Here is a 17,527-nt window from a genome sequence, read left to right as displayed (position 1 = left end):
AGGGCCTTCTGGTCAACGCTCATTATGCCATGAACAATCCTGCTTGGCCTCACAAATTTCACTGCTGAAGATAACTTTTAATATCTCTGCACCAATAAAAAGGCATGCTCATACCATCTTCTGTCTGCTTTTAGCCTTGGAGCTTTGACCCACCTCCTGTCCCTCAACTGTTTTGGTGAACAGTTGGGCTGACTACAAAGTGCTCTGATTTTAAAACAGAATATACCAGGATGGTTCAATTTCTCTAATCACAAAAGAAAGCCACATTCCACATCAATTACAAAAGGCCAACACCACCTCAGGCAGCAGCTCGCAAGGCACATCTGGACACATACAAGCATACTATATAATCTCTGAAAATATTTCTAAACTCAACAGCCTGCTCAGTAACCCTCAGCAAAAGAAGCCTCTTAAATATACCTTGTGTTATCACAGATGTCCCACTGAGAAAGTGCGTACAGTAAGACACACCCCATTAATACCAGGCACATACATTTCAGTTTCCATGGAAGTCAAACTGCAATTTTGTAGTGCATAATTAGAAATTCTTCTGTCAGAGCAGCACCAGAAATTTGTTTCAATATTTCATAAAAAGACCCCAAAACAAAACCCCTTCAGCTTCTCAATTTATGTGTTTGCAAATAATTTTAGATGACCTCTATTTATTTTCAGATTTCAATAAATCCTAAAATGTCAGGATGAACACAAAGCACATGTTACTGAACAGGCTTTTAAAATGGTTCCCTAAATCTAGCCCAAGGTAGGCAAGAAGGCCAGAAAAGCAGTAAGAAAATAAAGATGTATAACAGCTCACCCATAGCAGTTAAGCAGAAACTCCTTCTTTCTTACAAAGAAAGAAAACAACTGGCACCAAGCTGTGCAACTGAGCCTACTGTAGCAGAAGAAAGACCAAGCAGTAAGGCATGGACTTCCTGTCAGTGATGACAATTTTGTAGGTGCTTGTCTTTCTCAAAGTCATACAGAAAGCCTCATAAAATTTCTTATTTTAGTGCCCCCATAATCAATACAGTTTGATTTTGTAATAAAGATGAGCAAAATCATCACTGATACCTGAACTGGTAAAAATTTACAACTACTGTGATAGACAGCATGCAGAGTTTCCAGAGAAGTATTTTGGGTTTAGTGGCTTTTTTTTTTTAAGCGGCTCTCTTTATTGGGGGGGGGGGGAGGGAAGGGGGGAGAAAGAGCTGAAAATAGTCATAAAAATCTTTACATAGTTTTTAATATAGGACTGCATTACGTAAAGTTACAAAAATCATCTATCAATCTAATTGCAGATAATATCTTTTTTGGAAGCACTGGCAGGCATTACTGAAGCTCAAGATAACATCAAAAATATTCTCATCTGAGAAAAACATGATAAACATAACTGGAAAGAAATTTTAGGCAAACCTCCCTCAAACCACTGTAGGAACACAGATTTAGTTACAAGTCAATTAATCCTTTTAACATACAGAAAGTATTTCTTCTCTACACATAAAACCTTTCAAAACTGCAGAGATTTGACAAACAAAACTGATTTGATGAACAAAAATAGGTATTTTAATGAAGTAACTGAAGTATTGTCTTCATAACTGCTTTCTCAAACACTTGTCTCATCACTCCCCCATATCCCTGGTGAACTAGAATACCAATAACCAGGTCAACATATAACATTTTGGATAGGATCCTTATTTTCTACCACTTTAAAATTTTGATAACCAAACAACTAAGTGTTCAGACTACTGGTGAAAATCCTGGACAGAATTTAAAGTTGGGATTTCCAAGACTCCCCACAAATTACACTCCCATGATGCATCCAAATTTTATTTTTTTTTCCTTACACAAACTACCATGTAGACATCTAATTACAGCATCCCCAGTAACACCAAGTGTAAGATATATATAGCAAGCATCACGCTATCTTAGCTGTTTCCAGATGGCATGCATAAATATTGTCACGTCATAGCTGTAGCTGGGTTCAAGAAAGACTCTAGGATGTCTGAAGACACTGGGCAGCACAAACACATAACTAGTACACACAAGGTTCCAAGTACAGTCTTCCATACAAGCAGAAATATTTCATTATATTTTTAAAAAAATCATAACACATTTTATATCACTCTAATAAATGCAATGGACACTAGGATTTAATACAAATTGACATAGTCTTAGAATATTAATTTTAAAGAACATTGTATAGGTCACCAATTAAAAAATACAAAATTGAAAAAATAAAAAAAAAGAAACCCAACCAAACAAAAACAAACAGGCCAAGAACATCTGATCTTTATGTTCACAAAACCACTTTTAAATATGCATTTTTATTCAAAGGCTAGCCACCTCCTTTCTTTCTACTGAGAAGTTTTCTGGTAGTGCTTTAATAAAAATGCAGTATTCTGCTTCAAAACCTATTTTGAAGTGTTCATATTCCTGTACTAGGAAGCCTTCCACAGTAGTTTACACTGATTATTTTGGCATCTAAAGTAAAGATAGTGTTCATAGCCACCTCAAAGCTTTTAAAAACCTCTTAACATTCTGCTGAGCTACCAGTTGGCTCAAGTATCTATGGATTCTGCCTACATTTCTGTTTGGTAAAAAACAAATCCATGCACAGAAAATCCCCAGTATACTAGACACCCTGTGAAGAAATAATAAATTGAGATACTACATTAAATAGAAAGTAAGGGGCTTGGGGTGTTTTTGCTTTTTATCATGACTGTGGCTAATACTAATTCCAATGTTATCAGTGGGTAGAAAAAAAAAAAGGAAAAAACCCCACATTTTGAATAGAATGTGTTCTTTTCATTTGGAGCAATGAAGAGCCTCTCTTAAAAATTCCACTTTATCTTCAGTCACGTGCTTAAACATTTCATTAAAACAAGCTAGTTGCTTTCAAGGTTACAGATTCCCCCCGCCCCCCCAAATAAACACTAAAACAAAAATACTCCCAATACTGGCATGAACATAGGCATCAAAGCCTTCAAAGACAACTCACCTAAGCATAATTTAACCACTTAAATGCACCATTTGTCATTTCAACTTGCTAGTAACAAATTAGCACTAAATGCCATTCTTGAAACAATACGGTATGCCATATGGCTAAAACTGGATATTAAAATTGAGGATATCAATTACCAATCCACTAATGCTGAGAGCCAAAATCCATGGACAGTAAGAATTTAATCCAATTCAGCGACATGAGCTTGACATACAGAAGACAAATCTACTGCTGGTTTCACAGAAGGCAAGCCATCCCAATTTTTTATTACAATAACTACAAAACCAGCTGAATTTAATACTTCTTTCACATTCCTGGGTACAACATTAGGCACCCTAAGAACCGGCGAAAGCCACACGAGTTGGAATTGGCATGGTTTCACACTGATTGAAAAATCCTAACTAAGTAACTATTTGAGAAGAAACAGTTACAGTTGTTTTCCACAGGACCAAATCCAAGCCCCAAAGCACCAGGAAGTTATTACACACTGTAGCCAGGAAGGTCTTGCTTAAGACCTACGAAGTCCCAACAGCCCAACAAGGACCAAACAGGTATTTCCCCTATAATTTTAAAAGGGACCTGAAAGTAACTCCTTTAATTGAAGAACTTTCTTATTCTAAGTCTACTAGTTTAATTGTTCTAGGTTTAAAATTTCTAACAGCTGTAAAGTGTTTATTCTTGAATTATATTAAGAATAATGCTACACAGAATTCTACATACTTCCTAATAATACAAAACTTTACTGGTTACTTACACAAAAAGAATTCTCATTAAGTCCAAATACAACATTTTCAGATATGCATGAGATATGGACGTTCTGCTAATATTTACTGTAGAATTCTACCTTTATATGTTGCTGAAGATTTCATGGTAGGATGCTTGCTACGCACTGACTTTGCATTTATCCTTGTTCAAACCTTGCAGCTCCTATTTATCTTACCGAATAAGAAACCCCTCTTCACCATCCTCCTTTCTGATCCTGTGCTGACAGGCCAAAGCAGTATTACCAAAAAACCTGTACAACTAGTTTCAAGTTTAGCAACTCATTAAAAGTACCATCAAGTGGAACTAATAGTTTATTGGACTCTTGATTAAAAAATTGTTCTTGACATAAGAGAAGTAAAATGCATTCAGCTAATTTCAGCTTTTAAAAAAAATAAATAAAACCAAAACCCAACACAAGCAAATCGGCTGTTCTGGTACCCCACTTCCTTCTGTATGAACTACAGCTGGGCCATTACTATAACAATCAGTTGATTATACATTAAGTCACAGATAAGAAGTACTAAAAAGGTTGATATTACCAAAGGTTTGGAGGTCATCCTAATACAGGAGACATAACAAGCATTTCTTATTTTTCTGGCTGGCAAATGTATTATTTTAATCCTGAGCCTAGTACATCAAGTATTATTGAAGCTATTTTATTTAGGCTACCAAAGTTAAGAAGTTTGGAGTAATAGTGAAATGTCATAAAATTTACAAACTGAAAGTCCATTTTTCTTGAGATACTAAAAAAGCACACATGAAAGGTTTTAGACATTTGTAACATCATTTTAAAACACAGTACTTCACAGGCACAGAACTGGTCTGATATCCCCAAAACCTCTCTCATTCTTTCCCATTAAAAGAACAGTTTCCTAGACTATGACAATAATTCCAGGTAAAAGCAGTTTTAAGAACCTCCACAAATTATTAACATTCTGAAGCAGATGGGAGACATCCGTATTACAGAAAGATAGCTGTCTGCAGGGGCTCTGAGGATTACCTGGCTATAGAGAACCAGCAACACTACACAGCCCCAGCAGAGTTTTTGTATGCCTGTGCTCTAGGTTTAAAATAGTTTTTCAGCAAGAGGCTTAATAAAAGCCACAAACATTTTGACGGTATTAAGCAGGCACTGCAATGTAAAAGAGAAAATCATGTCACCCCTTTATCCAGTAAGAGCCTATATGAACATCTCAATAAAACTTTACTCCTCCCACCTAGTTCCTATCTGGAGAAGCTCACAAAAATTGATTAATTAAAAAAAAAAAAAACAACAACCAAACAAAAAAAAAACCAAACAAAAACCCCCCACATATTTCTTGCAGCAGTGTTCCAAACACTCCTCCTTCCCTCACCCCTCAAAAAAAGAAGAAAGTAAAGAGAAGGAGAAAGTAAATGTAAAATACAATTACGAAATAAGAACTAGCTTGGCAAAGCTGTGGTGAGGAGGAGTTGAAAAATGAGAGCTGCCTTGCTGCAAACGCCATCTTGTTGCAGCTACTGGGCCCAGGCACAGAAAGATCCATTCATTCACAGCGAAAAAGAAAATCAAACACACACCCTGCCTAATCTACAGCCACCAAAACAACTACACTATTATCACCCCTTCTCCTCTCCTAAAGCCCACACAGGAAAAAATAAACTCTGATATATGACATTTAGAACAAATTTAGGCATTAATGTGTAGTCTTCGTTTTCTCACATGTATTTCACATCCACATCGACAGCATTTTGTCTTGATTCACATCTTTGCTTTAAGTAGATCAGCTTAGAACAGGGGATAAATCTCTCACGATTATTTTACAGATAATTTACAGCAGATATTTTACAGCAGCAAAACGTCTAATTTTTCAGTCTTAAATCACCTCTCCAAGTAAGTTAAGCCAACTGGCCCCAAAAGCTATTTCAATAATCACTGAAGTCTTACATTTACAGCCTTTCCTCCTATTTTCTGCTGTGGAGACAATACATAATAACGTGGCAGTCGGCATCCTAGAAAGGATGCCTTATTTAAAGCAACAAGCCTAAACCATGACTTTGTTGGAGAATAAGGAAATATCACATTCGTTTAAATTTCAGTTCATCTCCAGGAATGATAATTGAGGTCTTATAATCGGACATTATTCCGATTTTCTTCTGGGGAAGATTTTCTCTCATATTTACATATAACACTTTATACCTCTTCATTTCCTGCAAAGCTGCAGAATTATAAATCCTACACCTTAAATATCCCTTGTATGGAAAAAGAGAATAAAAATAGCCTTTCAGTAACGAGCTGGGAATCGAAATAACATTTTCAATAACGTTTCCGAGGAGAAAGCTCCATTTTTCTATTGTAGCAAGCACCCTCCATGATCTTCGTTATCGCTGCTACGGGCACACAGAAATATGCAGTACCGTGATACATGGGAGAACAACAAATATGAGGTTTAAATCCATCCTCGGTTGGGATTTTAAGGAGAACAAAACCTCCTGCACCCTTCCCACCGACAGCACACACAGCAGGAGCCCGACCTGAGAAGCCCCTCACCGGGACAGGGCTGCTGGAAGCAGTCTTACCCCGTTTATCTCACCCCCGTCTCCTCTTAATCAGTTTTCCACCATTACAGAGACAACACCATAGCTCGCTCTTGAATCTCTCCAAATTATTCCCCCTGTCGGCTGGATCTCTTGGGAAACTCGCCTTTTGTGTCTCAACGCGTGCCAAAACACACCTCAGACCCTCTAACAGAGACCACTACAGAACGATTATAATTAAAAATGGAACCCGGCAAGATCCAAGGTCTCCTCCCTTTTCGCTTTAAAGCCTTCAAGAGAAAAACCGGTCCCACCCCCACCTTTTTCCCCCCTCCTCCTCCAGTTACAAACACACTTCTTTTTTAGGGGAGGCTGGAGCACCGAGGAGGTGGCGGAGCACGGGGGAGGGGGGCTATTTCCAACCCCACTATGCCAAGAATTGGACAAACCATGAAGCCCGCCCTTCTCTGCTGCGGGGGCCGTGAGGAACGGGTGGGCGAGGAAGAGAAGGAGGAAGAAGAGGGCACCGCCGAGGAACGGGGAAGACGGGGGTGGGGCACCCCGGTGCCCAGGCGACGCGAGAGCCGAGGGAGCGGCGGAAGGGGAGGACGTGAGGGGAAGGGGAGGACGGAGGAGAAGAAGAAGTGCGGCAGCGGGGAGGAAGGGCGGGGGAGGGGAGAGAGAGAAGAAAGAGCCAGAGTCGCCGCCGGAGGGAAGATGGCCTCAGGGTGGGGCCGGGGGCCTGGCGAGCCGGGCGGCAGCGGGAAGGCGCCGAGGCTGTGGTACGGGTCCCCGCGCGCCACCCGCCGCCTCCTGCCCCCTCAGACGGTTACCTGCCCTTCCGGCCGCAGCTCATGAACCGCGCCGGTACGTCCGTCGCCCGCGGCTCCTGCCCGCGTCCCGCCGGACTGGGGCGGGGAAGGGTGGGGGCGGAGAAGGAGAAGGAAGAGGGGGGGGCGGAAGAGGACGGGAGCCGCCCGCTCTCTACCCGGCTGGTCCCGGGAGGCAGCAGCGGCAGCAGCAGCGCCGGCCGCGGGGTCGCGTCGGAAGGGGAGCGCCGCTGGGGGGGGGGGGGGCGGGTGGGTGTCGCTGGGTCCCGGCTCCTCCTCGCACGCCGAACGCCCGCTCAGCTCCCCGCAGCCATGGGGAAGCGGCAGCCTGGGCGCGGTTAAACCCCCTCCAAGCCGCCCGGGAAACCCCGGCTCGGCTCCTCGCCCCGCCCCCGGCACCGCCCCACCCTGCCGTCGACGGCGAGCGCGGGAGGCCCCGCGCCTTGCACCGAGGAGGGCCCGCGGACCGGCGCGCGCTCCCGGGCGGGCACCGCCCTTCAGTCAGGGGCGGGGAGCGCGGGCCCTTTCCCGCCGCTGCCCGCCCGCTCTGAGGCGGTCCCGCCCCAGGGCGGACAAAGGCGGCCGCCGGAAGGGGCTTTCGCTTCGCTCTGCCCCGGCGCGCCCAGGCCGCAGCAGTGTACAGGCTGCCGAGAACAAAGGGCAGACCCGAAACAGCGCCTCCGCAGCGGCGCTGTCTGAGCAGGGCTCCCCGGAGAGGAGAGCCCGGAGGAGCAGCAGGCACCGCTCCCTGAGGTAGGCAGGGCTTCACGTAAAAAGCTGCCGAGCACGAGTGAGGGACATGCCTTCATACAACCGCCGTTACCTCAGGAGCTCGGCGAGCGGCCATCCTTTGGACTTACAACTCTTTTTCTCCAGCGTTGCTTGTAAGGGCGCTCGCATGGCCAGAATCTCCACATCTGCCTCTCACGTTTTCACAGGGTGAGCACCCGTCAGGGCTCTGGAAGGGATTGTAGAAAGTAGAAAATCACATAAAAAATAATGGACTATATAGATGCCATTTCTGTTTCACACCCTGGGCCTCACATAAGCCAGGCAGGACCCATGTTACCAAGATGGCATCACTTCAGACCAGCACCCCCACACTGCGATATTAGAACTAAATTACAGAAAGTAACTATATCATAATAAATTAATGCATGCTTCTTTCCCACTGGACATGCCTTATCATAAAAATACCTACTGCTTTTCTTCCTTATAATTCTCTTATGTGGTTTTAGTTGTGGGATAATTATAGTACCTAAACTCTCTCCCCCCATCCCCCCCCCCAAAAAAAATACTCTAATTCAGAACTTATCCTTTACTAGGAATCTCTCACATTCTATTTTTTATGCATCCTCTGTTTTACAAGAGCTACAGGGAATCTCTCTCCATAAGTCTGCACTCTGACACATCTTAAAATCCATGGAATTTGGGTAAGGAAACTGAACCAGCTAAATGTGTTTATACATGTTGATTAGAATCACATAAACACAGACCAATGCTTTCACCACACCTACTCTTTTGTAAAAGTACAACATCTCAGTAGTTCCATTTCTGATCCAGTGAATAATTTGATACGTAGTTACACCGCTAGTGTGAAGAGGAATTATGAAGACTGGAAGAGGAGGTTTGCATAGCAGAAAGCTCTTCCACGTGCGGCAGGTGGAGCTTTTCAGTTTTGTTTTCAAAACCTCACTGGACAAATCAGTTTTCTGCATTATAAAACCTGTCAGAAAAGTCATGTAACTGTGTACAACACCATGCTTAATTCTGATGTCTTCACATAGTCCTGTGCTAGAAGCTACTGTATATGCATTATCTTTATTTTTTAAATTTATTTTTCATTATTAATCTTGTGTGTGTGTGCCCATAGATACATAAATTGTCCTAGGTTGCAGTATTCAGTGGAAGAATGTGCAAATTACCATAAATGAGTGGACTTATTCAATGTATGAGTTTATCTGTTTCTGCATATTACAAAAATACAGTTTGTAACAAAAAAAAAATAGCTGAAAATATCTGCTAATAGCTGAAGACCTAATATACATAACTAACAAACCGGAATCTTTATGTTTTTTTTTTTTGTTAGTACAGTTTGAAGTAGCTAGTGTAGCCAAAGCAAATTAAAATACCTGAAAAAGATGGGAAATGTAGCTCACACAATTCCACTAAATAATCAAACTTCTCAAATGTGAGGCTTCCACATATCCTAGGGCTAGGTCAGCTGAAGAAAAAAGTAGACATTTTTCTCCTGGAGCTTGTTTTAGATCTAAAGAAAACCTCTCATGTATGCAGGTTGCTCCATTGTTCTCAGTTGCAAAATTTCTTAGACCTTCTTCTCAGTCAGTTGCTACCAACCTCTTTATAGAGAACATACCAAGTTAGATGAATCTTTAGACAATTTCACTAGTTGATGTGTTTCTTCAGCTATTTCAAACACAATGGCAAAACTATCTGGAATCTGTCATACCTGCTATGCCTCTGGAAAACCTGTTTTTGCAGACTGCTTTGCCATTCAAATCCTGTGTGTTACAGTACCACTATAGTACACTGGTAGTGAGGCTGTGAAAAATTATTGGTTCAAGGCTTTTGTGGAATACAAAGAAATTGGTTGTTAGGACAAAAAATGTCTGCTTCAGTATTACTGTGAAACTTTTCCAAATGGGGAACAATTATGCCATGCATTGTTTTATATTTTTACCAACTCCTGATTAATAGGGCATCTGCTTAAGCAGAGCCAATGGTTGCAAACACATCAAAAGTTGCTTCCTGGCTTTCAGGCTCCCCTTTCACTGTTACATGTCTGTAACTGCTGTCAGCAGGTAAAAATAAAGGCTATGGCAGCTTTAAAATATTTGTGAAATACAGGCTTAAGAATCTTGGGAACCAAAAATGCCATTTTTCTTCCCTCTTCTGCCAAGGTTGCTCAAGAGCAGGGCCGCGCTTCCAGTGAGTGAAAGTCCTGGACTGTTTCTGACATAACTGCTCTTCTCACACATGTGTCAGATCTCTGAAACTTTGTCTCACCTCTGCAGGATTGTATCATAGTTTATTTGTGATGCAATCTTATGGTGCAATACAAGTATGTAATTCTGTAATCTATATGTATACTTGTTCAACAAAATAACAGATCTTCTGTGCTGGGAGTAATTTGAACCTTGAAACATGTATTAAGGTTGGTCCAAGTCTGTTTGTACACTTACCAAATCAAGCACTCTTTTCTTTTTTTTTTCCTTCTATTTATACAAACTCACATTGGGAAAGCCAGAATAGGGGTTTGGTGCATTTTCCTACAATCAGAATTGTATTTGAGCTCTTTTCCATGCGCTTGGGATTGTATAAGATCTTGTTCTCTTTTTCCTTCATTTTCAAGTGTGTGTCACTAGTTCGCATTTTTTGCTGTACCTTTAAACTTGGCAAGCCATAGATTGTTTTTTTAAGTCCTTTGGTGCTCCTGGCAAAGAGGCTGCCCTACTTGGGCATGATGGAATGTGGCATGGAACAAACATAGCTGGCTTTGCATAGCTTGAATCACAACAAACATTGCTAGGAACAGGGGAGAATATAAAATAAGGTATTAACATACTTTTGAAAATCTCATACCTTGTACTGAGTATAGGTCATTCAGAGCTGAGGTAGAACTGAAGGAGTAAGTGTACAGATATTTAGAAGCAAATAAATGGAATTCAGTTTTCCTGTTATGTAGCCTATTCTGCAGCTATAATAGCAACAAAAGGTGTTGTTATAATAATCTTGAAAATCAGATTCTACAACATGTGAACACATATGTATACACACACACATGCACACAACCAACCTTACACCTGTAGGTTTTTCTCTAAGTTAAGTAAAAGCCTAATGCCTAATATTTTCCCATTTAAAAGAACTTTCCTCAAGGGGATCATTGCCTCATTGAGCAACTAACAGAAAAACAACTGGTACCCTGGAGATGCTGAGAATTCAGAACCCACATTGAGAATTCAGCCTAGCTACTAAAGTTTCCACGATGTCAGACACATCTAACCTGCAGTGAAGTTCGCCTGCAGGAAATACCTCTAGATACAAGGATTTGCTCAACTAGCTACATGTCAGATTCCTGTGGAACGTTCTTCCATCCTTGACATGGCAGTTTTGGAAGCAGGGCGCAGGTGTATATCCTGGTGAAGCTGCTACCAAACATTGGAAATACTGATTCTTTCAAAGAGCCTTACTTCATTTCATTGCTGCAGTTGAAGGAGAGCTTCAGTGCTGCTGCAGATTCCAGAATCCAGTAAACAAAAAACTCATTCACAAAGAAAAAAATACTTGGAGTTGGGGGACTTGTACCACCATCCTTTGATAATCTATGTGTAGTCAGACAAAGCCTATTTGTGATACAGGAAAGGGATAAGGCATGCTTAGAAATTTGAGTAGTCATTAATTTAATTGCAATAGGTAATAAAATTAGTCAATTCAGTAATGGTTACATCCTGTACTTAAGATGTAAATATTTATTTGGGAAATTATACTGAAACTGAGCAAAATAGAGTGATGAAAGGATAGACTGAAAAAAGGGTAGACTTCTGTCATCCACATCAAGCAAAACTGACAACTGAATTCAGCCCAACCACTCTGTTCTTGCCGTGGAAGGGAACTCAAAGGATAAAACATGCATGCTAATCTTATTATTTCAGAGGCAGCTCAAAAAAAATCTGTGTGAATGTTATATAAGGTGTGTAGGGGTTATTCATAGACTGTATGATGATGTAGGCTGCTGTTCATGTGGCCCTAAGAGCTTCAGGAACTGAAGATACAAAATGGTTAAATGACATGGCTGGGGATGAAAGTTGTGAGAGAAGCAATTAAGAATCACCAGTCTGTTGTGTGGGTTTAGTTGTGTGTGTGTTTAGTTTAGCATGTTCCCTGCTGTGCTAGTCTTGGACAGGAAAGCACTGCACAGAAAACCTAGAAAATTTACTCTAATGGCGCATTAAACCCAGCCTGGGCAGGCTAAATGATACCGTGATTCTGAGAAAGACCTGCATATTACATTTCCTTACTCACCACAGCAGAAGGAATTAGCTTGAGAAATTAATGAAGACCATTTGAGCAGCAAAGGGAGGAAATTTCTTTAGAGAACTGAGCTGTGAAACCCCAAACTAATGGAATCATAGTGTGAGTGCTCAGGATCCCTCTCTACCTTGCTGTTCAGTTGCTGTTGAGAATGAAAGAACCTGCCACGAAGGCCTACACTTCCCGCATTGCTGAAAACTGATGTCCTTTGAACAAGAGTGAGGTGTCTTCTAATTCAAGGAGAGAGAACTTTCTTGTGACCTCTGGGATTCTGTTACAGTAAATAACCAAATCTCAACGCCCTTGTCAGCAAAATCCCAATTCTGCAAAACCGTTTTTTGTGAGCACCTGTTAGAAAAACTGTGCCTGTAAAATTCATGGTTCTAAGCAACCAAACAAAACACACAAAGTGAAACATCTCTCAAGCCACTACTCAAGGGAACTGACAGAGACAGTTGCCTCGTTAGTATATCCTGATTATCAGAGACCAAGCAGTACTATTCTGAGAGCTCAGAGTAGAATTTAATTACATGAACACATGACATGCACGAGTTTCACCTGTCTTAATGGCCAGAATTTCACTGCACATGTTTGAATGCTTAAGCTGCTTATAAAAGAAATGCAAGAGAAAATACTGTCATGAACATGAACAGAAAGGTGGAAAAGCACTCTAGCCTTACTTCCTATGAGCTGGGCAGCTTCAGTTACTCAGCACTGAATAAAAAGGAAGATGCATAGTTTCTAACAACTTTACTTAAAAAATCAGAGCCATAACTCTTATTTCATTCCACTGTTTCCTCAATATCCACAAACCAGCTTGATACAGAATTCCATGTTGAAATCCATGAAGTATCCTTTTGTTTTGAAGGTGGTGGCTTGCTTTTCTTAGGGAAGTAACTCCCATTGATAACACTAAAAACTATGTTGGCTGTGCCATTTATATGCAACATAAACGTTTCCATGTTGTGCATTTCACATACTGTTTCTTAGCATCTCCTTGGTGATAACCATTGTTTATGAATGTTGTTGTTTACTTTAAAGGCAATCTGACTTTGGTTTTCTTCTTATCCATGCTTACATTATCTTTATATGTCTTCAACTCTCTCCAGGAGTGTTAATACGTGGTTTGCTATCTTAATCAGTTATGCTGTTTAAAGAAAAATCCATTTAGAGTTTATCCTGCCTTCAGAGCGATCTTGTTGATAGCTCTTCCATACATCAGAAAATAGGTGGGTTATGGCTGCCCCAAGAAGAAATGTTTGAAGTTCCAAGGTGGGACTCTAATGTTTTGAGTTTTATTCTTGGCTTAGCTGTGAAAGCTGGTTCTGAATGAAGTGTTTAGCTTCTTTGCTTTATATGTGCCAATGGGGAATGGACATAGTAACACACAATGGTATTGGAAAACTTAATCTAGTAACACTTTCAAAGTTCTTGGAGGGTCTTGGATTGGCAGAGATGAAGAAATTGTGACTATTGTTGCTGCCGTTACTGTGTTCTGCTTCTCAGCTCTGGAAATAGGATTCAAAATCCATTGTCAGGGATACAGGCTGAGAAAAGTTAAACCCTTCTCTTGTATTTTGAGAGATTTGCATGTGGAAATACCTGTGTGTGTCTGAGCCAGTAGGAAGTTTCTCTCTTGGGAAGAATTAATGTTTTAGTAAATAAACAGTAATCAAAACTGACTTTTTATACAAAGACAATTACGGGGGGAGGGGGGATAAAGCCCCTCTACATGTATATGTTTGCTTAGTCAAGCCAAAATATTTATTGAAGAAATAATTTTCAAGGGAAATATTTTGATAAACCTTAAAACACAAACAGATTTGGACTAACAAGTTCTAGAGGGTCGAGGAACACATCCAAAAAGTAGATAGTCAAAGTAACATAAACTGCCTGCTTTACCCAGCGGTAACAGGTCTCCATGAACAAACACAAAACTAGGAGGAAAACACATTAAAAAAAAAAAGTGTTGTCCAAAAACCTTTAACTTTTATTTAACTGAACAAACTAGTTTTGAAACTGATAATAAATTCCATTTGTAGGCGATTATAGTGTGTTGGGGTTTGATGCTTGGTTAAAGACATTTTTACTTGAGAATTCTAACAGCTGGAAACCAGGTTTTACATTATACTGTGAGCAACATGCTGACAACTTTCCTACCTACAAAAGCTCAGCAACAGAGCTGTAATATTACCTATGTATGTTTAGGCCAAGTTATGCTGTTATATTACTGATGTGTATTATGCTAATCCAATAAAACATAAAGACCATTGTATTTTTTGTGACTTCTCCCACAGTGGTACCAGGAGGGATTTGCATTGGTAATATAACAGCAGCAGAACATTCTAGAGGAGTGTTGGTGTCTCCTGTTTTGAGGTTATGGATCCTAGCTGCAAGTAGGTAAAATTCTCCACTAACTTCAGTGATTCCCAAAAGCTTTAGAACACCCTGGAAAAGATTTGGCATTATGCAAGACTGACGTCTCAATATACTATTCGGCCCTTACTTAAAAGATACAAAAAAGTATGGTGACAATTTCAAGCAAGTGAATTTACTGCAGCATTTTGAACAGCTTAGATTACTGGAGAGTACCTCAAAAACAGCAGTTTGTTTCCTTTGAATTTAATAGTTTTAAAAATTTATCAAATAGTTTCATTCATCTATATTCCTACCTTTTCGCTTAAATTTTCAGACCTAATGATTACGGGCTACAATCATAATGTACCTACCAATAACTGAGTTTGTAAGGGATTTAAGAACAACACCTTGAGAAAAACCAAACCTTGAAAAACAAGGCCATATGAGAAGTGAATGTACTTCTTACTATTTAAAGCCTGAGTTTCATTTATTTAGGATCAGATTAATCATTTCAATTTTTGCATCTCTCCATAGTTCTATGTTGGGGTTTTAATCCTCATGACAAATGCAATACAAATAAAGAGGAATGACAATTTAGTACTTTAATAAAACCTCTTTCCATTGCCAAAGTTAACATTAAAGCTAAAAGCATTCTGTGGTTTACTAAAATGCACTAGTCAGCAGATATACATCTAGATACAGCATCACCCTTTGGCATTTGTTACTGATAATACTCCTGTTTATTATTTATTAATCTATTACTTTTAGCACCTGAAAGTGACTGAAACTCAGTGATTCTTTCTGTACTTTTTTTTTTCCTGTGTGAATCGGCAGGTGACATGGTATGGATTTTAAACACCCTCTGCTTCCCAAAGCAAGAAATAGCATTTGGCAGGTGTGACTCCCCCTTTATGCTTTCAGATTTTGACTTTCTGCCAGCCTTGTGGAAGGCTGCCTTTTAGTAACATGTGTCTCACAAGAAAGATGTCAGGTACAATTCAAGGGCAGTGTTCTGCTCTATCTGTATGGACTGCATTAGTTTGTTTTCAGTAATACACTTGCTCAGCCTGTGCTACAGCTGAAACCAGATCTACATACTCAACTTCTGCCAGCGTATGTATGCCAGAGAAGTGAGGGGGAATCTTAGGAACAGAAATATTCAATCTTGTGGGCTAAAAGCGCTGTAGCTCTCTGACAGTCCTCTTCCTTGTAAACTGCTCAGAGTAGTCTGCACTCTGGATCCCATGATGAGCAATGAACTGGGCAGGCCTGTCTTCCCTTGTCTGTATTGCAGCTGTATAGTGCCTATTCCAGCTTTGATGGTGATGGGTACTGAAGCAGGTGCTGCTGCTGTTCTTTTCCCCAGTATAGCATGTTCTGTTCTGGAGGTAGGTTGGTGATGGACTAAACTGTGCCTGGTAAAGCTTAGCCATACACGCTCTGCGAACACTGCATGCTGGTTTTTTTTATAGAAAGAATACATTCTTGTAGCAAATATATTCACCATACACTGAAACACTAGTAGCACAGCCACACATCCCAGAGATGGTCCTGGAATTTACCTGTTGAGCTGAAAGCACTATAAACTACATCAGTGTATTGCCATGATTTGCTACCATGGCTCTATCACTTCTGCAATCTGAGCAAGGATCGCAAAGTAGTGCCAGTTTCTGCAGATCAGGCTCAGAGGTCTTCAACATTGTGTCACATTTTGAACATCATCAATTCCCTGGTATACTTAACAGGCACTTCCAGTGTTGAGTTAAAATGTAGTTCAAGTTGTTTTGAGGCTCAAACTGGACGTCTGGACTGACTGTCCCTCAGCCTGGAATCTAACAAGTTGCTTTCTGAAGACTAGATAAAAATCTAGGAAGTGAAATTAGCTCATTAAAAGTAGCAAGAGCCTAGGCATTAACTTGATCCAGACCTGGTTTCCCATAGTTTTTCTTACTCTGCAATTGTAGCAGATTTACATTACGGGTAACTTCTCCACTGTCATCAGTAAGAGTTTTGCCTAATTCACTGTGGAAGTGGGATTGAATGCCATTGATCCATTTTGACAATACTTGCTTTAGGGACTAGGCACAGCTTTGTGGGCAGTTACAAAATGCAACTCAACAGTTCAGGATAATTTGGGGATTAAATCTCAAAATTAAGAACCACTGTCTTGTGCACTGCCCATCTTGGACACGTCAGCTGAAGTTATTGGGTAAAACACAAGCTGCCCTGCTTAGTCTTAAGTCCTCAGTCAGCACAGGCAAGGCTTAAATATGTTCCCTGTTATTCTGCATATAAGGAGGTGGAGGAAGGAAGTCTGGAGAGGAAGCTGAACTTCCTGTGCCTGAGATTTGTGCTGGAGCCTTCCTTGAATTCAAGACAGTGTAACAACAGCTTAAGATGTGAATCAGTAGAAAAGCAGACATGCAGGGTTTGAAGAAAGACTCTTCTGCATCCACACCTGTGCTTAGGGATGCATGTGTTCCTGTGAATTCATAAATAACAGTTTGACTAATTTTGGACATGGCAGTTGCCTCTTCCATCCCCCACCCCATCTCCAGACCGATAAGGAACGGCCCTTTTTTTTTTTCCTTGTTAGTTTCATTTCTCTGAATGTTGTTTCAGACTTGTGAAGCAGTCACTTTGGGCACCTGAATAAACCCTGGGTGCATGGGTATGTGACTGCACAAACAGACAAAAGAAACAGGCATCAAATGGCCATCTGAAAGGAGCAGACCTAAGCAAGAGAGAAAAGTAAGAAGGGCTGCATAAAACAGAACTGTCAACTGATTAGACACATAAACACTTGGAGTTTTATAATTATAAATGGATGAAGAAGTCACCAAACTTATCCCACAGGTGCTCAAATTATCCTTATCCTGATTTTTTTGTCTGTTGTTTTATAGTGTTAACATGTATTACCTAGCACCTTGCACATCAATTAAGGATTAAAATTTAGAGATTTGGGGGATTAAGTTTTATACCCAAAATGTTAGGATGTGTTAGG

The 17,527-nt window shown here is 40.6% G+C and overlaps 1 protein-coding gene across 6 annotated transcripts in view; it reads right to left on the bottom strand.

The window, feature by feature from the left end:
- Window positions 1-7,258, bottom strand: part of GNB1 (G protein subunit beta 1) — a 41,657-nt gene extending 34,399 nt beyond the window's left edge. For 2 of the 6 annotated variants that reach the window (XM_061450461.1, XM_061450458.1), the window contains exon 1: window positions 6,326-6,588. The gene's annotated coding sequence lies outside the window, so the exon portion shown is untranslated. Of the gene's footprint in view, window positions 1-6,325; window positions 6,589-7,116 lie in introns of those variants that run through there. The other 4 variants (XM_061450460.1, XM_061450462.1, XM_061450457.1 and 1 more) reach the window with 4 other exon arrangements.
- Between the last annotated feature and the right edge of the window lie 10,269 nt (window positions 7,259-17,527).

This window comes from Pezoporus flaviventris, unplaced genomic scaffold (assembly GCF_033815535.1).
Source record: "Pezoporus flaviventris isolate CSIRO_AGI_PZ_B2104156 unplaced genomic scaffold, CSIRO_AGI_Pfla_v1 ptg000009l, whole genome shotgun sequence".
Classification (NCBI taxonomy): Eukaryota; Metazoa; Chordata; class Aves; order Psittaciformes; family Psittacidae; genus Pezoporus; species Pezoporus flaviventris.
Note: the sequence above shows the minus strand (reverse complement) of the source record. Positions and strands in the feature narration are given on the sequence as shown.